Source organism: Corvus moneduloides, chromosome 2 (assembly GCF_009650955.1).
Source record: "Corvus moneduloides isolate bCorMon1 chromosome 2, bCorMon1.pri, whole genome shotgun sequence".
Classification (NCBI taxonomy): Eukaryota; Metazoa; Chordata; class Aves; order Passeriformes; family Corvidae; genus Corvus; species Corvus moneduloides.
In genome coordinates this window covers 71512886-71535724 of record NC_045477.1, presented here as the reverse complement: position 1 = coordinate 71535724, position 22839 = coordinate 71512886, and the positions used below count along the sequence as shown (strand labels likewise).

Below are 22839 nucleotides of genomic sequence, written 5' to 3'. Positions count from 1 at the left end.
ACTTTTAATGTGTCCTATCACTTTAATCTCATATTTTGAATTTTAAGGGGGTTTTCATATATTTGGAGACAGTTTTTCATTAGTTCATGCCATAATATGAGTAATGTAAACTGTGTGTGTCACTCATGCAAGTGAGTGACACACACACTTGAATGTCTGCCTAACCACTGGACTAGTCTATGGCATTTTTAAACTTTTATGTTCATTAGCATGAATAATAAAGACCACTGAGCACTGATGGGAATATTTTTATTGTTTTCTGATGTGGATATCAGTTTATAGTAATAAAAGTTTGAAATGCTGACAAATCATGTACTACTCACACTGAATGGCTAAACTGTGACATGTAATGAAACTACGAATAAACATTTATTACGTGGTATTCATAAATTCAAAGAGAATTGGTTAGGAATATTATAAAAATTTTGTCCTTTTAATAATTTATAATTTAAGTAATTCATAGCAGTGAATGGTGTAACTTTTATGGCCATTTAATGACAACAGAAAAGATACTTTTCAAAAATTTCAGAACTTTATATTTTTGTAGGAGATGGAAGCAGATTGTGAAATGACCCATGACAATAATGCTCTGCTTCAAGGACCTCCACATAGGTTATGAAGACACTTCCTGTCAAACTAAATACTAAAATTCTCTTGTTAAATTTGTTTGCCCAAATTTGATGTTAAAGAACAAACAGCCAGAGAATATGGCAAGCTTCTTTATATTTACAACTCATTATTTAGTATTTTGGAAGTATTGGATCTTTATAAAAGCGTTCATACTGAAGTTGAGATACATCACTTACAAATGTCTTCAGAGGAAGAACAATATGTCACAAATAGGTGAGGCCATTTAATATTTGTTTACATATGCACTCAGTTTATGCAAGAATTCAACAACTTATTTTTAGTTGACCGAAAAAGAATAAATTTATATTCTAATAATATGCAAGTCAAATGCCTTTAAATTACTCTATAAACATATTATGCATGTATGCATTTTTACTTTTGTGTCTGTACACAAATATACATATATTACATAAGTCAGGATATTGGTCACAATATAAAAGATGCTGAAAAAACTAGAGAAGGTATAGTTGGGAGTAAAAATACAAGAAGTATATAGCATGTGTGATCTGCTGTGACTTCTGCTGTGCTTTTGCCTGAAGAGCTTACAGCTTTCAGCTAGAAGTAACCAAATTTTCCAACTCTTCAAGGTCTGACCATCCTTACTCCAGTCTTCCCAATGAGTTGCAAAACCTGCAGTAAAATGACATTTCATGTCACTCTTACAAAAGAACAGGAATGCCAGCCATGGTCTCCTGGCCAAATTCCAAATTAAATAATTACAATCTGTTTCCTCTGTTCCTCTCACTTCCTGCCAGTTGCAGCATGGGTTAGCAGAGCATCCTGCCCCACTCTTCACTTTCACACTCTGTATGGAGACATCTGCTCTGTCTTGTGCTGGAGGTGACTGCATTTCCATGCTAGAAAGTAGGAGCCTCCTGAATCTGTTGTCAATTTGTAGAATATTTGTGAGTGTTTCAGAATGAAAAGTGAAATTTAAATGTAAAATCAGTATCTTAAAGTTTCTTTAAGCATATTCGACTCAAGTTTAAGTGGATCTAAATCACCCCTTTTTTTACTGACTTTGTTAAGTTTTATAAACTTGTTTTAAAAGGCTTTTAAATCTTTGTGTATGATTTATTTGTATAGTTGGAGAGATTTATTATGATCTGGAATTCATTAAATAGTGCTCAAATATTTGAATAGGCATTAAGGATGTCTACAAGGTTGAGTGTAGAAAGCCATGAGCTGCAGAGATCAGTGTTCTCCAAGCTTGGGCTGAAGTAGTTGCGCTGCTTCCAGAGCAAAACAGACTAACTTCTATTTAACTCAAATCTTGGGTAGACTGAGCTAGTGTCAGTCTGCTGTCAGGTGAATCCTAAGCGAGGGTTAAATACTTAGAAAGGCAAGATTCAGTGTTTGAACCATTAGACTGTACAAGTAGAACAAGTTCATCATCATTTATTTCCTGTATTAAAAAAAAAAAAAGGGTTGCTTGCTTATATTCAGAAATTTCATAGACTGGTTTGGGTTGGAAGGAAACAGCACTAGGCAGAAACACTTTCCACTTGACCAGGTTGCTGAAAGCCCCATCCAACCTGGCCTGGAACACTTTGAGGGATGGGCCGTCCACAACGTCTCACAGCAAACTGTTCCAGTGCCTCACCACCCTCACCATAAAGAATTTCTTCCTAATATCTGGTCTAAACCCATAGTTTCAGTTTAAAGCTGTACCCCCTGCTTCTATCACTACGTATCCTTGTAAATAGTCCCTTTCCAGTGCCTCTCCAATATACTTGTTTGAAAGAATCAACAAAGAACTGGCAATATTTGCTTTAAAGTATCTAATTACTTAAATGCACTTTTGGAGGATTTGACAGATAAAGAGAGGTTGAGAGAAATGGGACCCCATACCCTCGAGAAAAGAGGGCTCAGGAGGATATCATTAAAGTGTATAAACACCTGCTGGTATTCAGTGGATATTTTGGAAAGCTTCTCTTACAACACACCGAAACAGACTTCATTGTGAGATAGCTGGACAGCTGAAATCAATGGATGTTTGCCAGGCAAAGATGTGTTGAACCTTCTTAGAAAATTTAGTTTAGTTTAGTTTAGTTTAGTTTAGTTTAGTTTAGTTTAGTTTAGTGTGGGCAAATGCCTATCAGGTATAGTGCTAATAATACCAGGCAAGTATGTTTACATTTTAGTTTAAATATTCAAAGCCTGCGTGTCTTCTTCCTGTAGACTATCTGGGGTTTGTCTACCCTTTTATATCCTTCAACAGGGATTAAGTTATGATGGTGCCTCTCACTGCATTATTATTTCATTGTATAGGAAATATAAAGCCCTAATCTCTCAAGCATTTCTTTTTCTGAATAGTTTTTTTCCTATAACTTGATTAAATAAGATGAACCTAGTGCATCTTTTGGAGGGTGAGAAGCAAAGGCATGTCTTATTTGTAAGGCAACACTAGTGATAATGTATACACTCTCCTCCATTTTGTCCCATAAACAATTGTATGCATTTCAAGTGACGTTGAAGCAGTAATTCTGTTGTTCAGAAACCTTTGATTTTGTTGCACTTCTTGAAAAGCAAGAAGGAAGTTGTGGAACACACATCACATATATACAGATGTCAAGTACAGTTAATGAATATAAGGAGATGCATTCCTTAATAGCAATTAAACCGGAGGAGGGAACACACTGTCCGCTCGATTAGTAATTGCCTCTTCAATGCTCCCTACTTGACAAGGCTTGTCAGTTCCTTTACCTCATTCATATCAATATACTTTTACATTACTCCTGAAAATATGCAGCACATTAAAGAACACCAGACTTCTATGTAAGACAGGATTATAGATTTTCAGCTGCAACTGCAGCGTAAGTACTCAAGATTGTGACATTTTGCTGTAATAGGCACCTGATAGATACTGACAAACTACTGCACAGTATTTGAAAGATATTAAAATCAAAGTTATCTCACACTGGAACTCTACAAAATATTTATCATACATATGAGTCTCCTTTCAGTGTGTCCCAGAATGAGATTTTTCTCTTTTTACAATCATAAAAACTTTAAATTATCTTTACACGTTCATCTGATCTTTGCTTCTTGTAGCAGCATATACGACTCACCTTTACAAAGTTTCACACTGATGGTTACAGACCACCTTAGTGGTCTCTGATTCATCAAGACAGTTTTGAATTCTAGTACCATCTCCCAGACTGCTCCCAGACTCTATTTCTTACTCAATTCTTTAAGTGTACACTGTGTATAAACAGCCCAAAAGTGCAGAACAGAACCACACGCACAAATGATTCTTGCAAAGTCTTACTTGAAATGATCTACCAGCTTGACAGAGGTAGCTCCTGCTTAAGAATGGTTTTAAAACAGTTTGAGTTCCAAACAACCTTAGAGTGATTACTTTTTAGATAAATATTCTTCAGGGTGTTCATGAGGACATTACATGAGACAAGGTCAAGTTGAAGTCCAACCTCTAAGCTAGCCCTTATTTCTATCTCATGTAAATCAAACACATCATTGCTCAAGCCACCATTGAATACACAGATCTCTTGAGCAGAGCCTTCTTTCTGTCCCTGTTCGTGCTGTATCCGGGTGATTCTGTGGTGCCTTCTGCTGAAGCTACCTTCCCACTCTGAGTTTGGGCAACATGGATTGTCAGACAAAAGGAAGGAATGGAAACAATCCTGTGGCCACCATGACTATCCCAGCAAGACACTTCTTCTAAGGAGCTGTTTTCTGGGATATCCCTTCCTCTGAAGCAGAAGATAAGCAGAATTGGTGTCCTTGTCGTGGCTACTACTTTGAGCACAGTCAGCTGGAGGTTCTGGGCCTGAAGAAATGGCTTCTTGTTTGTGTGCAAGGGAGAGGATCCTCAGTGCTGAACTGAATAGTATTCAAAGGAGCTATGGGAAGGGAAGGGAAGGGAAGGGAAGGGAAGGGAAGGGAAGGGAAGGGAAGGGAAGGGAAGGGAAGGGAAGGGAAGGGAAGGGAAGGGAAGGGAAGGGAAGGGAAGGGAAGGGAAGGGAAGGGAAGGGAAGGGAAGGGAAGGGAAGGGAAGGGAAGGGAAGGGAAGGGAAGGGAAGGGAAGGGAAGGGAAGGGAAGGGAAGGGAAGGGAAGGGAAGGGAAGGGAAGGGAAGGGAAGGGATCCATCCTCAACCTTCTCACCTATTTTTTGTGTAATTCCTATTTATTTTTCAGATTATTTAAGTGTTTCTGTGCTTGCATGTAGCGAGAATGCTATAATATTAATTTTGAGTTTTCATCATATATTTGTGTATTGACATTGTTGGTTTAGGGAAGCCTTTTTAGAAAGATGTTGTAAAGTTCCAAGTGACTACAAAATGTAGGAAACCCTTGTTAAAGGCAGAGTATATAATATACACCCCTCGCCCACACAGGTATCATGGAATCAGAGAATGTCTCCGGAAGATTCCAGGGATGAGACCCAGTAATACAAATAATTGCTTGTGTGTTGCAAATATTTATCTGGAGTAAATAAAGAGAGGTTCTGGTGCAATGACTCGCCTACTGACTGATACGATAAACAGTTACAAACAATTGTGAAAATGTCTCCATTAGATTTTTGTCATTTCACAGTTTTTCACAGAAGAGTTATTCATTTCCTCATCATCTATTTCCTCTTCTCAGTATGAATAATGTCACAATAAGTCCTCTGTCCAATGTTTCTCGTTAAATGATGTAGGGACATCAGAGCCAAAAAACATCTAAGAAAACCAGGAATAATGTGTCATAATGTGGCTAATATGCAGAGGGAAGCAGACACCCTGTAATGTCTCAGCTATATCTGGTGTCCAGATACATACAAGAGTTTAAAATACCACAATACAGGTTACAGTAATGACTTTACCTTCATTAAAAAGAGAAGCACTTTATTGTGACCATTTTTTTAGTACATGAAAACATACTTTCTTAGGGTCTATATTGAACTGTACATACATCAAACAGCTGCACAACCCTGGACTGCATAGAGCCAGCTCCACAAAGGGAAGCAGCATAGTCACATTACCACAGATGATTGACTGGCCCTTGTGCGTGACACGGTTAATTAGCCAGAGCTCATCACCAGAATAACACTGCTGTACTGCTTATCAGATCTAAGGTAGCATCATCCCTGGGTCATGCCATGCAGATAACCAGCTCTCTCAGAGCACATATGCATGCAGGCATAGAAAAAGAGCAGAAGGGCTCAAATAGACAGTCTGATCCCATCAGTGACAGAGTGCACAGGTCTCACAGGGTTATTTCTGTTTCACAATAAGTAAACTTGCCTTTAGAGACACACCCAATCTAGAGTAAAAAATTACCAGTGATACCACACTACTTCAGCAAGTGAATATAGCCATTAACTTAATGGATTGTTAAGAAAAAAGTGCCTTACTTTGTATTTGAGTTTTTAGCTTCACCTTTTTGACAGAGGAGATTGTCAGACCTCTGACTGCTGGACTGAACAGCTCTTTGCTATTTGTCCTGTTTTGTGTACTGTGACCAGTTATCCTTAAGTCATCATGTTGATAAGCTGAGATTGCACTGCTGGAGACTTTCCAGGTCCTTAATATTCTCATGGCTTTTCGTTGACCCTTCTCCAAATTATTCACATCCATCATGAATTCTGAGCACTAGAACTGGACACTCTATTCCAGTAGCAATTGCTTCTCTGCCAAAAGTGGCAAGGCTGTAACCTTCCACTTCTTTCCAGTGGATACACCTACGGGTAGTATTTGCCTTTTTTTTCCCATGTGGTCTCAATAACGTCCTCTTCAGAATCTCTATTTCATAGCAAAGTCCTTTCTCCTGTTTTTATGGCTTATGTTTCTATTCCTGTATGACGGATCTCCTATTTGGCTGTACAGAAATGTCTTTTTTTTTCCTATTCTTGCTTACACAGTGTCCCTGGATACTCTTTTTTGCTGATCACTATCTTCTTAGAAATTTTTCACTCCTGTAATCTTGTGTCACCACCAAATTTTGTCAGACAGAATGCGATGTCTTTTTGGCCAGTTATTGGTAAAAATGCTCAATGACATAGAGCAAAAATTCTCCCCCTGGCACGTCATGGAAAACACAGTTAATCAAAAAAGACACAGATACACTCTTATTTACAATTATATTTGGAGAGAAAGAGTTTTGCTTCATCATAATGTGTGCTACATTGACCTGTTTTTCTGTGGTGTATTAAAGAAAATCTCACACAGTACCCAGTCAAAACTCTACCAGAAGTTGCTCAGTTCTCCAACCAAACTTGGATCTTCACCCAAAATATTCGGTAACTTTGCCAAGATATATTTCTCTCAATTTTATTGACTGAAATTAATTATATTAATATATCTTAATATTTTTAATTTGTGTGTGTATACTGATCCATTATTTGTCCTAATACACTGCTCTGACTGCCAGACCTGCATTATTCAGCTCTGGGCTTTTATCCATTTTCTGTTCTAAAATAATGGCACAGTGTTAACTTCTCTGCAGTTCTCTGGAAATTCCAAGGCTTCTTGAAAAGCAACCAGAGGTTCTTTATACTAATCTCAACATTAATCTTGATAAGGGTTTGGTTGCAAGGTTACTGGAACTGCTAACTTAAAATCACATGATGTCTTGCACCTGCTAGCTATGCTTAGCACCACTGGAGGATATTAGATCAGCATCATCCAACAGGAAGACATAATTCTTTTTTCTCCCCAGTCCATATCAAGGAACTGAAGCACTTACGGAATGCTTCTGCCTTCTTTATGTCAGTCATTGCATTTCTATTAGGGTCGTCCTGCCTTTATTATTGTAAGTATTGGTTTTGTTTGGATCTACTCAGAAAATACTTTATCTTTAACCCAGACGGTTACTCTTCCATTCTATAATCTTTTTCCATCAGTTTTTTTTATTTGCTGACTTCTATGCTGTTCAGTGACACCACCCATAAATATATCTCTGATACCACTCATAAATATGTCTTCTTTTTTATTATTTGTTCTGCTCTGATTTCTTGTACATCAAAACTGCTTATTTTCTTAGATACAACACTGTTTTCTTTGGGATAGTGCAGCTTTTTCAACTTCTAGTAACACATTTCGAAGCAAGTCCTAGTTATTAATATTTCTTTTCATATTTTTTCTTCTAACTGGTATGTGTATCACATTGAGTGATAAGAATCAGTACTGTGCATACAAATAAGAGATGCAGACTGAATAGCAAAGGCTGCTATGTTACAGTGGGGAAACAGCAGCGTGTGTATCAGACAACGAGGCCCGTGGAAACGAAATAGATATGGACCAATTCTTGATAGCTGTTTCAGAGATGTTTATTTCTCCAGCCGCATGGCCGGGGCTCTGCCGAGGAACTGGTCAATCACGGGACCTGAGGGTCCTTGCCCGTGCAGGGGAACACAAAACAACCAATGGGGAACGAGGCTGACCAGGGGCAGGGAAACACCGTGCTTCCCCCCAGGGCCCCTCTCCCCAGGGGGAGGGCCCCAACACTGCTGCTCTCAGATGAATCAGGCATCCTGCCACTTCAGCTATCTGGCAATGGACTAGCACAGGTTTAAAGGGAGAAAACAATCTCAGAAAGATCTAGTTACCATTACCTTGTACAGAAAGCAGTGAAAGCATCCCCATCACCAGACAGCAGTACCACCCTAATGTCAGCAGGCAAAAGACATATAGGAAAGCTTTGCTATCACTGAAGAGTTAAACTCACATAGCACTCAACAGCTATATCTTCATAGCAGCATACCAAAGACCAGCATCAGATATGAAAAAAAAATCTATTTAAAGTTAGTTGCAGTCCTTGGTAGTCTTTTTAATAATATGTATTATTTGTGCACGCTTAAAATGTGTTTTATATTTTTTTACATTTATTGCCTACTTCGAGGCAATGAGAGGAAGCAACAAAATAAAAAGAAAAATCCCTCATACAGTATTTGGTTTGCTTTTTCTCTGGCTGTGGTGAGTAGAAACTTTAGTGTGCGTCTTTGGACACAAATATGAAGGCTACAACTTACTCTGTTGTCTGATCCCAGGAAAGGGCAGAGTATCATTCCATTCTTTTTCTTGGCTCCACACATCTAGGCTGCCAGCACAAACACTTCCTGTAGCACCTCTGCAAACATGAATTCAACGGTTACAAATCCCAGTTGTTCTTTTGATGTGTGGCTCTGGTGTTCTTCCCGTTAGCCTTCCATGCCAACGTGCTTTCTCAGCATCAGCTTCATGGCAGAGCAGAGGCCAGGTGGAAATATACTCCCCTAACCTAAAACAGCAGCTTTTGTTAAACCTGAAATGTTTTACTTTAAAAAAACGATGTGCCTATACAGAAACTCTGAGATCCTTAGAACAGAATACCTCCAGTGTAAACTGTTACTGTCTACTACGATGATTTGGCAATCAGCTGATAAGAAAATGAAGAATAAATTGAAACATAGGCACTTACTCATCACTAAATAATAAATTTAGCAAACTAAAACCCTTCATGTTTTCTCGTAGATTAAATCAGTCAAATAATTTCATGTATTTAAAAAATAAAAAGCAATATGTTTTAGAAAAGTTATGTAATACATTTTCTTTTGTCTTTTTATAAGCCTCTTGTCTACATGCCAGTACTTCCAGTGATCCCTTCCACTTTTTTTCAGGATTTGTGGACACCCACTGCTTTCCTTTTGTCCACACACCCAGTCATTTTATTATAGAAGGCAATCAGACTCGGCTAGGCATGATTTACCCTTGATAAATCACATTCTTTTCCTCCACATACCTGGAAAAGGTTTCCAAGAGGATTTGCTCTATAACTTCCCCACAGACTGAAGTGAGATTGACTGGTCTGTAGTCTCCCAGATCCTCTTCCTTGCACTTTCTGGAGGTGTACATGGCATTTGTCTTTGTCACATCTCCAGGAACCTCCTGCACTCTCTACCACTTTTCAAAGACCATGCTGAAGAGCATCCCAATGCCACACAGCAGCTCCCTCAGCAATCTTTGATGCATTCTGTCCGTGGGGCTGGACAGAATGCATATGTCTGATTTGTTTAAGTGGTCTCTAATTCCAACACACCCTACTACAGGTAACATTTCTCTCACCCCAGACTCTGCCACAGAGATTTGGGAAGCTGGAAAGCAGACCTTGCCAGTAAGAACCAAGTCACTCAGACTTCACCGTTAAGTCATCTGTCCTATTCAGCCGCAGATCAGTATTTTTGTTGGTTTTCCTTTTTCTCTCAATGTACTTATAGAAGTCCCTCTCGTTGCCTTTCCTATCGTTCATCAGTTTAAACTCCAGCCAGATTTGGGTTTTCATGACTTCACCCCTTCAAGCTCAAACTACAATTTCCATACTCCTTAGGTGATCCCCACTTCCATTTTCTGTGTATTACCATTTTGTGTTTGAGCTCAGCAATGAGTTCCCTGTTCAGCCAAGTTGGCTGCCTGCCACACCTGCTGTTTCCTGCACATCCGGATGGTCCTCTTGTGCTTTGAGGAGTTGTCCCTGGAGATCACTGCCCTGCCCTGCTCCTTTGAGTGAAGTCTTGCTGCGGAAGCCACTGCCAAAGGTTTCAGCATTTCTACAATTCTGCTAGAAGAACAGTTTATATTAGGGTTTCCTAATCCACTTCAGACAAAGCAAACCAGGTAAACTGCTTAAACTAAAGAAATGAATCCGATCAATTTTTCCTGAAATTAGTTAAGAAGTACTCACAAATTGCTTTAGGGCTGGATATAGGGTTGTAAATAGCATTGAGGGGGTAACAAACAGCTGGAGGGAAACAGACCACTGAAACTTGGTGAATCTGTCTTCAAACCAGGCTCAAATGGGCAATACTTAGAGCAAAATTAGGAAAGGTTGATCTGGCACATATCAAAGTGAATGTTTTTCAAGTTATGTGGCAGAACCCCTATCTCCGGCACACAACTTTATATTCATATATATATATATATATATATATATGTGCAATTGTTGAAAAAATAATTTTAAATTCATGTTGATATTTTAAATACTTTATATACCTCTAGATATCTGGGGTATTTTGATACTTTCTCTCAATATCTTTTATTAACACTGTTTCATTGTCTCTTAAATACTTCAGTTCTTCACATGTGAGAATGAAAAGTTCTGGTAAGTTCTGATAATATTCCAAACATGGGTTTTCAGCCAAATGAGTGGCAAAAGTCAAGATCATCTCAGACAAGGGTATTATGTTGAAGTTGCAGCTTAATGTTCTGGATTATGGGATAAATCCTTAACTTTCAGGGGGAAAAAAAAGCAGAAGTACTTTTTAAATTTTTTTTAATGGATAAAGCCCTGAAAACCTCTGCAAAATATAAACTACTCTTGTAGTTACTAACTGCTCTTGAACTAGTTGTATCCCCTCCTTGCACTCCTACTGGATATCCGTACTCCTGGAGCGAAGAGTACAAGCACTCCAGCAGTGCTTTTGGTGATTTCTGGTTGTCCTCACCTTGCCAGCAGGCTTGGAAAGGTTGAAGAATAGTAGAGCTGGAAGAAACTCTCTGCAGTTACACATGGGTCTTGTCATTGTGCAAAATCACAGCTCCTAGCCTTTAATGTGCCATTGCCCTGTTGCTAAAAATGCTTCACTGAGTGGTGTGTCCTATTGATCACAGCTGCCAGTTTTGTGGTTGATAGCCACTTGGGGAACAGTTTCTCCCATACTCTTAGCAGACATGATGTAGAGTCTTCACTAAACCCTTGCTGGTGCACCTCCATCATGGCTCTCAGTTTGTCAAGACCATGAGGCACGGCAGGTAAAATTTGAGGGAGGCTTAATGACTGGTCCCCTGGTTGTGGGATACACCGGAGGCCACCTCAGCACATGGGTCCTGTGAGATACCTCCGCCAAAGTACTAAGAGATGTACAGAGTCCATCTATCTGTTTCCAAATAAACAAGCAAATTTTGTTAGTTGCAAATATAGGTTGAATTTGCATGTAATTTCAATTATTTTGCTGGCAAATAACAAAAAAAATAGGTGAAAATATTATTCAGTTCCAGCCTTGTATTTACTGCAACAGTTTTATAAAATTCAGTCACAAATAAATTATAAACATCAGTGTTTTGGAAAACAAAAAAGGCAGCAATTTTCATCTTTATTTCAAATACACACACTTTTCTTCCCAGTTATTTTCTGGCTAAAAATTCTAATGTTCCCTCCACCGTTTTTTTTTTCATAATGATTTTGCCATTGTTAAGTCTCCTCCCCTTTACTGGAAATAACATTTCATTTTTCCCTCTCTTCAAACATCCTACTCTGCAGATGAGCAGGATACAGAAAAAGGCACACCTACTTACTGAATCTAAACATGCCTGAGTTATCATGACATCTTCAAAGTGCTCCTCTTCCTTCCACTCTTCCCCCCACCCTTGTTGCCACATACATACTACAATTGTTTTTGATGTCAATGTGTCTGGATTCCTGGTTCTAGTGACAACCATCATTTAGGATACTTAAAAGAAAAATTGAAAGAGGAAGAACAAGTCAGACTAGGCCTGTGTATTGTTGCAGGAAGTCTTCAGAACATAACTCATTTTAGACACAGGAAAAATTGGATTAAGATCAGGGGGGTTTAAGCCATTTGTTTTAAGAAGCTGTGAAAATATCTTACAAGACCAAAGACTAAGGGCGAAACCTAGATCCATGGTTTTGTATCCATAGCATAACGTGGTACATTGAGGTATGCTAGGAACCAGGAACCAAAGAGCAGATTAATGGTATCAGCCTTGCTAAGGCCTGAGTGGAGGCTTTCAGTTCCCTAAACACCAGTGACTGGAACAGCTGGAGATGTCCTGCCTGCTCTCCCCAGTGTCCTCTTGTGTGCCATAGCTGATGCACTCAGTATAATCCATGGTGAGACACCTCCCTGAGGACTCTGGGTCATCTCCCACAGATCCCCTCCCCAGCCACCCTCCCCCCTGTAGTTATTGACCCAACTAACAACTCTACATGGGCAGTGAAATTTTGGATACTGTCTCACATCTGCATCTGTGATGTCAACCTCCTATGACAGTCTGCATCTAAGCTACAGATGGCTACAATTTTGGCACAGCTGAGCAGCTCAGCATATATTTCATGTTTATACATAATTGGGATTTTAAATTATGCTTGTTTTCCAAGAAACCCAGTCTGGCAGGTACACTCTGTGCACACAAAACACACTTCTAAGGCATAAACTCCATGAAGAATACACCGATCATGACCACCTTCCTTCTAAAATTCAGAACTAGGGTATTTGCTATGCAAAAAAATGGTATTTACTATTCCAAAAAAAAAAAAAGTTTACCTTTTCTTGCCTCCAAAATGTGTACCAGACATCAGGCTGCAGGCTGTTTATGTCAAGAAGCAAAGCTTATCCATCCCTGATGCTCATCTGTTCTACTATACATAAATCAAAAGTGAGGCCAAGATTGATTAGTCTGGAAAGGAGCAGAAAGCTGATTACTCCTCTCCAGCAATTAGGGCACTCACTCACGAATGTGGGCTTCTCATTCCTACTCCAATGTCTGCATTTGACATGAAATAGTAACCAGCTAGCATGAGCACTGAGTGCATTCATGATTTTCCTTTCTTACGAAATTATGCAAAGCCCTGAATGTAAAGAAAAAAACTCCAAATGAAATCTGTCTTTCTTCACCAGAAAGAATGCCTCACAAACACATTTCAAAATTCATCACAAAAAAGCTGGATTTGCTGTCTGAGACTAAATAGGATCTGTTCAATTCTCTATTTAGAACAAGGATGGTAAGGTCACTGCAAGTCAGCAGAAGTATTTAATTCACAAAAATTATTTTGGATTGCTATTTGTATTTCTTGTTATATATGAAAAGAGAAGAAACTCATTAAGCTGCAACTTGTGAGACAGGCTAGGAATTAGTTCTACATTCAGGTTTTTAGGGTGGCATAGATAGCAAAGATACAACAAGGTTAACATTGGCAGAGATACACACAAACCTAAAACTGAGGATGGAAAAAACCTTTTACTTTTCTTAAAACAAACTGTAAATAAAACAGTCTACCTGAATGTCATGTGATAGATTGCTTTGCAAATCTGGGATTTCTGTCAATGTACTTATGTAATTTTTTTTCTTCTGCACTTAGAATGTTTTCTAAAATGTGTCAAGGGGGAGGTTGTGTGTGTAATATTTTGGGCATCTACAGAAATGTTTAAATTCAGTTTAATTTCCAGTACCATGTATTATCTCTAAAGCAAACCAAACAATAAAACATGTCTTAAATTTCAAACCTAGAATTGCACGTGGGATCTTTTTCTTTTAATAAATTTATATAATGTTTTAAATTTTTACAAGAACAGTGGAGAACATTATGACCTCTTGGTATACAGGTTCTTTGAGCTCTTTTAAATAGATTAATTAACTTAATTTGAGAATATGATATAATGTGTTTCCAGTCCCAAATTCCAAATGTAATCCATCCATATCTGTGCACATTTCTGCAGAACATCACACAAAACCTCTGGGAAAATCCAGCCTCCAACCAAGGGAAACTACACTCTTATCACCGTGCTGGTAAAACCAGCAATGTTCTATCTGTGTTGGCATCTGGTCTTTCACCAAGAGAGCAGACCACAGGCAAGCAGGAAACATTCCTACTCCACGGCAGAGGACCATTACTTCCCAGGCTATACTTTCCACACATCTTTTGCCTGGTCCAGACAGCCAATGGAGAATTCTACAGGATCTTTACTGTTCCTCAGAATTCCTGAAAATACGCATAGTTATCAATGGCCATGTTGCTTCCACATGGCTTCATTTTCTGCCTGGAAACTTAATTATGGTAGTTTTAAGAGAATTTAGAATATTCATCTAATATCAGTGTGGAAATCCTGAATAATATCCTGATCTCCTCTCTACATAACCTGGATTTGTTTGCAGCATGACTAGAGATCAGCTGCACAGGAGGTTCACTGAGAATATGTCCCATTTGCAGCATGTCTCATCTTTACTTTCACATTTCAAACTGAAAGAAGGTAGATTGAGATTAGCTATTGGGTTTACTCTGAGGGTGATGAGGCACTGAAACAGCTTGCTCGAAGTTGTGGATACCCCACCCCATACCCAGGACACAAGGAATACCCACATTCCTAGGACATTCCCTAGATCAGGGATACAAGTGCTCCCCAGACAAGTTTGTGTTGTGGTGCTTGCATCAAGCCCTGGTGTAATCCCTTTATTAATAAAAAGTGGTTGAGCAGTCCTATCAGAACTGAGCTGAAGCCAGGATGCCTGTCTACAAATTTCTCTTCTCACAAGGATTCAGAAGCAGGGACCTGGTTGACACCCCCATTACCTCACAGACACTGCCATTCATCACAGAATCACAGAATGGTTAAGGTTGGAAGGGACCCTGGAAGTCATCTGGTCCACCACCCCTGCTCAAGCAAGACCATCTACAGCTGGTTGCCCCTCTGTGAGAAACCTGTTCCAGTGCTCAGTCTTTCTCACAATAAGAATAGTGTTTCCTGATGTTTGAGTTTGTGCCCATTGCCTCGTCCCTTCATCCCTGCGTGGAGATTCATCTTTAACAGAAAATGAGGACCATCCCTGCATCTTTATTTTGGCAGAGGTTATATAAAATAGCAGCTCAGGATTCAAAGCTCCTTATAAAAAGAAGGACTCAAAAAACAAAGCTCCCATTTCCTATTTCATGAGCTCCATGTCCTGCCTCTGTTCACATGGAGAAGTGAACCAAGTGTTGTCCATGTGCTCAGTGGAGCATAGGCACCTATCAACTGCAGAAGGCTTTATTGTTATTTTGTGCAGGTATCTAAGGACTTTCCAGATATATAAGGGCTTGCAGTCCACAGGAGTCACAGGTACCAAAACTGGTAGCCTTAATGTAGCCCGACATGTCCTCATTGGCCTGTAAATGGATCAAATAATGCATCAATAGAAGACAGATTCCTTGACAGTATCAGATGGTAAAAACTATCATATGAAATAAATTGTTAATAGTATCTAGTAAACACATCCTAGTAAACACTATCTTACTTTATTGGAATGTAACAAAGATTGGAAGACATGAAGACAAGTAGCAATTACCTTAATAATTTTGTTTATTGCTTACTGAGTCACTTGAGTCATCCTGAAAGAGACTGAATGACCAGTTTGGCAAGTCTCTCTGAAGAATGGGTACTTAACATTTAACAGAAACATTATTAGTTTGCCCTTTAATACCCCCCGTACTTCAAGCCTGACAGCAGTTCAACATTCAGCCTCCTCTGCATTCAATCTACATCCCATTAAAGTCAATGCAAGTCTCTCCCATTTTAATGGGATTTAAATCAAGCCTTTAATCCTCAGTGTCTCTGTCCTTTGTGTCATTCACAGACAGAAAATTATGAATGTGGGTTCGTGATGTAGATATTGCTGCAATGGGAGGTGAATGATAGCAATCTGTGCAATTTACTGTGAAAAAATACTTCTTTGTGTCTTTTCTATTGGGAGTAGCATATCTTGTATACTTTAAGAAAAGCTAAAGAAAAAAATCTTGAAACCCTTTGCTTTGCCAAATCTACACCTCTGAAGGGATTCATCTGCATTAATAAACTTGCCTAAATATTGGAAGCTACTCCTTCAAGTTCGCTCTTCACAGTACAAAAACTTCATCTGCAGAGGGCAATTTATCTGATCTGTCTTACATATATGTTTTCAGCTGAGATGAACAGCATTCTTCTGATGCTTATTTCTTGCTGTTGATCATACTGGTTGAGCAGATAACTCAGATATCTCATGTTTAGGCATCTATAATTAAGGCAGATATCTCACCCCTTACAGGGGACTTTTTTAAACCTGTGAGAGGTACCCTTTAAGCCTGGAAAGTAGGTAATCCACCTCTACTGTGATGGTGTTCAGTTCCACTTCTAAGGCTAGATGCAAGGAGCATAACATGCTGGTTTCGAAAAGTAATTTTTTCCTTAAACTCAAATACATATTTTAGCTAAAAACAACTGGTTTTATATACATATTTTGAATTACAGAGATATCATCACACATCTTGTTAGGTTATTGCTATCATTAATTATCCTTATTACTAAATGTATTATTCCAGCTCTGGTAGAACTCCATCATTTCTTTAGTATTTGATGCAAATCCTCTCTAACAATTTGCAGTCCATACATTCAAGGCTTGCATTTACCCTTTTAATCACAGGAGGATGTCAGGAGCACATAGATAATTTGTTCACTGAAATTCTTTAGTGCTTTTAGGCATGTTGCTTTTCAAGGCACATATCCTTGAATAGTAATATAGTCTATATTCACTTTTCCTGCAGTGAATGCTTCATAATTAGCTGTACTATTAACCTGTTTCTCTCCACTGAAGAGGTTCTGTGAATTTGCTCTGCTAGCAGAGCTATTTCAGCAAAACAAAATACTGAAGGTGTTTTTCCACAGTGTCTCCACCACGCCTGCTTTAATGATGCTTGCTAAGCCAAGATTAGAGCTCCATATTGTGTGGACAGATAAATGCGTTTAGGGTGTGGGATTTTTTTTCCCCCAGCTCAGCTGAGACATCAAACTGACAGAAAAATTTTCCATCATAGACCATATCCATGCCTAAAATTTTGCCCACAGAGCTTTACTAATAAAGTTATACTAAGGGTAAAAAAGCAACTGAACAAAAAGAAAACTTAATGTACGCATAGCTTTCAGTATTTAAACCATCATAAGAAATATTGCCTCATTTCTAAGTATTTTGTTGTTATAGGAGTTCCACCCCAAAAATCTGTCCCTTGATGCTATCCCAGTGCTGAAAAGAAGTGTGTAACACCTGTCTGAGTCTAGCATGCAGCATGAGCTGCATGAGTGATCTTTCCTCCTCACAAATTAGCTGTTAATTCTCTGTGCTATTGCCAAAATATGACTGCTATAAAAAATTACAATTATGAGAGTTTGGTTGTGGACATTGTGATGATGTTCCTTTGTTATACATAATGCAATTATTGAACCGTGAATCCTTTTGTTGTTTTTCTGCCTTGTATTTGAGGGAAAAAACCCAAACCACAAAATACTAGTTAAAATTGAATACAGGGAGATCACCTTTTTGGTGGATTTTCTGAAAGTACAAAAAATATGTGATTAGGACTAAATTGCCTCTTGTAAGCTAGACACTGGACTACATGTTAAAACACAGGAAAAGTTAACCTTTAAGTCACATACAAGATGTATAGCTATGAGCAAGAATATTCTTCAAGTCACTAAGTTTTACACATAGCACATATATTAATGAGTATGTTTTGAGCTGAGGAGAGAAACCTAAGGATATTGAACAAGTGAAAAACTTGGTATGAAAAAGTCTTTTCTATAACTCAGAAAGAGTTGTATGTGGTTGAAAGGCTCAAAGACCTTTCTAGTAAAATCAAGCAAGCCACCCTTGAGGCTAAAAAAAAAAAAAAAAAAGAAAAAAGAAAAGAAACAAGTAGGAAGAGTGAAGTAAAGAAAATTCAGAATCAGGAGTCAATTTTTAATTTGTGGGACTACTCGAGTGCTTACAGCTCACAGCTACTGGCAAATGTAACCACAGGGGTAGCAGTAGGTTGCTTGGTGCCTTGTCTTCACAATGCTTCCTTTTGTGTGATGGCTGCAAATGTTTGACAGTCATTAGCAAGTCATCCAAGGAAATACTTCCTTTCCATGTACAAGATCCTTTTCGTAGGGTTTTAACACTGAGCATTCTCAGTAATTCAGCTATCATTAGCAAAAGAATAGTTTCTTACAGCCTGCCTCTGCCCTTAAGGGTCTTTTATAAAGAGGACAGAAGCTCTTTGTTGTCACTCCTTCACACGTTATTAACAGAGGTTTAACAGAAAGAAGAGGGGCTTGTTACATACCCGCTGCAATTTGTTCTTTTTTCGGTTCATTCAGATTTCACGATGTCCACCAGAAGATGGATTAACCCAGATCTAGGGTGACTGTTTCCATACTGAATAGAAAATGAATTCAAACAAGGCAGACGGAATAATCTCTCCCTGCAAAGAATCAAATCAGCTAACGAGATGGTGAATATTCCTGCATGCCAGACAACAATTTTGTAAAACCAACTACTGTTCAACAAAGGAAAGTAAACCTCAGTAAGATATATTATCTTGATAATTTGATATGATCATTGTTTTTCCATCATTTTTACTTTTTTGTCTCTGCTGCCTAATTCTTTCCATGCCACCTATGCACATCCGTTGCTGAGCCCCCCGATTGTTCTGCACAAAGCAGTAATTTACGGTGATTGCTTCTAATCCCATCGCATTTGGGTCTGCAAACTGATAGCTGTGATGGGGCTGTCAGCTGGTGTAAAATGGGAATGCTCTGCTGATGACAGCAAAGTCGAGCTGACTCAACGCTAGCTGAGCTGCAGCTTCCTCAGTTCAGCATTTGGCAGGGTCCAGGCCCCCACAATGACTTGCCACTTTTGCAATTCCAGTAATATTTTTGATGAATTTGGGACCATGTCCAGTATGAATCATACACAACTCTTCAGCACTGCTGCTCAGGGCAGGAAGTTGTAGATTTTTCCATCGTGGCCATTTAGGTTTCTGTGAAAATTTCTGTTGGTTCAAAATTTCATAAGGGATGATGAAAACCAAAGACACACAAATATGAAAAGGAACTTCACAACAAAAACTGTCAAGCCAGTGCTACACACATCATACTGATATACTAAAAAACTCCACTAAAAAACTTCTCGACAGTCCAGAGGTCTCAGCCTAAGATATTTTAAGAGCATCTGAATGCTGAAGTTTAAAGATAAGATTCCTGATGTGCAGCCTATCCAGGAAAAGGTATCTAACCTATCTTTTTCTTAGAGCCTCTAAATCTTCCATATCAAGAACAGTGCAGTGCAGATCTGCTGGTTTAGTTCACAGCGAACAAGTAATTAGAGGACACTCCCTCCCTACAGGTAAAGTTCTTCCAGCTATTGGATAGGTTTGAGCAACCTCCTCAGTTCAAGGAGTGTAACAGTCTCAGAACCAGCACAAATTTGGCCATGTGTGTGCAGTGCAAGATGTTTTGTAAACAGCCTGGCAAAGAGTGCCATGGTGAAGCCTGTGGATGATATTAAGTCGTTCAAGGTAGTGTAGGAAAGAGCAGCATCCTAAGTGAGCAGTAAAATGGTAGGTGGAATTCTATGTCGGTAAATGTGAAGTCATGGGGAAAACCATGTGGAAAAACAGATCTGGTATCACATGTAAAACGGGTGGTTACATATTAAATGGGCTGATGGATTCTGCAGAAGGATTCTGCAGAAAGGTTCTGCAGAAAGGTTTAGGCTAGATAGCACTGTGAAAGCACCAACTCAGTGTTCAAAAACCAACTAGAATATTAGCAAACACTAGGAAAGGATAACCAAACAGAGCAGGAAAACCTTTATGTCATTGTTTAAATCCATCATTCATTCACACCTTGAATAAATATTGTGTAAAGCTTTGATGCCTTCATCATAGAAGGTGTATTAGAAACTGACAAAATTTTGCCCACTTTTTCCTTCCTTACATGTCCAGACATGGACACTGCTAGGGCAGGGTACTGTGCTAGACAGACTCTGTCTGAACCATTCCTATGCTCTTACATGCATGTGAAGATTATTTTGTGACTGAGAGGTACAGCTTACAGTTCTGAAAAATGAGTGTTGTCAGCCAGTTCCAGCTGAAAAATGCAATTTGGCAATGGTTTACCTGTTACATACTCAACACCGTATTCCATGTGGGCATGGAGGGGAAGAAGACTCGATTACAAAAAGAGCATTTGAAACACTATACATGTGAGATCATCTCAATCAGGAATCAGGGTAAACAATTTGCTATGCCACCTATACAGATGTAAAGTTGAATGCTTATGCACATGGAAGTAATGCTATAGAATGCAGTAACTGCTCAGTATTGTGATCAGGGTTAAAATAGCTCAAAATCTTCACTGTGTGAGATCAAGCCATGACAGGTACTGACACATATTACAATCATCTAAAGCAGTGCTCTAACTGGGTTATAAAACAGCCTAAGGCTACTGCACAGGCAGGGCTTTTGATGCCATTCTCCCATGTACAGTTCAAGCCCACCCCATCTTTCCCACAGCTGCGTGCAGGACACCACCAATTCTGGAAATCTCACAAGCAAATTTATGTGGATTCTCTATAAATGGTTGCAAATCCCACGAGAAGCTGATCATTCCCTCTTTGTATCAGCAATATTTGCAATGTGGGAAAGTACAAGCAATTCAAAGGACAAATTTCTGCTTCTATGCCAAAATAAAATGTCATTTTCAGGTCTCTGAAAATATCACAGACTCTGGTAACACCAACAGTACCCTATTGTTGGTGGCAGTTGCAAGTAACACACACCCCTTTCACTCGACTGCTCGGACACTAAGGGAGTTCTTCTCTTCCTCACTCTGCTTCCCCTCCACTTGGCTCCTAAACTGACAAAAGGAGGCCAGCTGAACACTGTGGGCATTTTTATGAAGTATAAAGCCAATGCCTTCACAAGGTCTTAGGAAAACAGTAGTGCAGACACACTCAGCTGCTTCAGAGAGACTGAGCAATATGGAGATACAAGTTGGACTAAGAGAGATCAGCATCAACTCACATCAGCACTGTCTCTATGCTGCTTGCTGACCATGAAAAAAATGGAGCTGAAAACCTAGATACTGCTGCCAGTCTCCTCCTTGAACATTTTATTGATTAGGGTTCACAAGCAGTTTGAGTAGCTGGTTACCCCCAGTACTGGTATTTCAGGTATCAGCTGGAAAAAATTGATTCAAAATTAAGCAAGACCTTGATCAAAGCAGTGGTGGAAGGTTTAACTGGTCTAAATGGTGTTTGGGAGCCGAGAGAATGGTTTTTCTAAAATGGGACTTGTGTACAGTATTTATTTTAGAAACAAGGAGAATATACAGCAATCACTGTGGCAGTAACCATGAAATACACCCTTAGGTATCTATTAAAGAATATGGCCTACTGTAAATGAAAAACAACATCCATAGTGCAATAGGTATCAAAAATGAAGGATCCAGAAAAACAGTAGAAAATATAAGGACAGTTACCTCTGTAATGCCATTCACTATACAGTCATCTTAGAAAATCTGACAGCCTGAATATGCATGTAGCTAATACGAAAGCTGCAGTTCATCCCTATACTGGTGTTTAACCCAGGATTGCAACAGTGAAGGGAGAGGAAGCCACCAGAAGCATAAGAAGCTGGCAGTAGTGCCAGTGACAAAGGACCCAAACCCCAAAGATATCTTCAGCCTCAAACAGTCTTTATGCAGTGCCATCACCTTCTTTGTGTGTTTTCAAGTGAAATAGTGTTGGGGTCCCTCCCCCTGCCATGGAGCCCTGGGAGATGGGCCCTGGGGGGGAGACACAGGGTTTCCCTGCCCCTGGTCAGCCTCATTCCCCATTGGATGTTTTGTGTTCCCCGGGGTGGCCAAGGACCCACGGGTCCCATGACTGCGGGGTTCCTGAGCGGAGCCTCAGCCATGCAGCTGGAGAAATAAACATCTCTGAAACATCTACCACGAATCTGTCCATATATACTTCGTTTCCACAGGACTCCTGGTTTGAAATATGCTTGTTGCAGTAATCCCCGCTGCAACAAAATAGTGCTCCCCACGTATGCTAACCGGCCTGATCACAGTAAATCAGCCTCCAGGAGTTCAGGTTCCCACAGGTATAGATTGGGAAACTTTTGTGATTACAAAGGATCCTGAGTTTTCAGTTCTTAGGGAAGCCTGCACTGCAAGTCTAGTAGAATTAGAGGTTTCCAAGGGTCATCAGCTATCTGTTGCAGACATCCTTAATTTTTCTTTTGAATCTTGGCATCAAAACTCAACCTGAATCCAGCTGAATACATGTCAAATTTCAGTGTGAACATTCTAATCTGACACTGAGTGTGCCTTTCTGCACCTAAGCATTATCCCAAATTATACCAGTTCTCAAAATGTATTAAGCAAAATTGCGCAAATGTGTTGCTATTGAAGATAAAGTGGTTCACATAAAACTCCAGATATGCTGACCTGGTGCTTTTCTCTCTTCCACATGATAGGGCTTAGAGAAACCCTCCCTTAAATTATGTGATTCGACTCAATACCTGAATTTATGTGAAATAAACCCAGAACATATGGCCTGGACAAGAGGGTGTTCACAGTGAAAAACATCTAGCAGAAAGGCCATCTAGTGAAGTCAACTAGGTAATCACAAAGTATTATTCATATACAATATGTA

The 22839-nt window shown here is 39.2% G+C and overlaps 1 long non-coding RNA gene across 1 annotated transcript; it reads right to left on the bottom strand.

Moving 5' to 3' along the window:
• Positions 1-232: 232 nt before the first annotated feature.
• Positions 233-21966, bottom strand: LOC116439912. The gene is made up of 2 exons (XR_004238332.1): positions 8607-21966; positions 233-1260 (listed from the first exon to the last, which is right to left on the bottom strand). It is a non-coding gene; the product is annotated as an uncharacterized LOC116439912 (long non-coding RNA).
• Between the last annotated feature and the right edge of the window lie 873 nt (positions 21967-22839).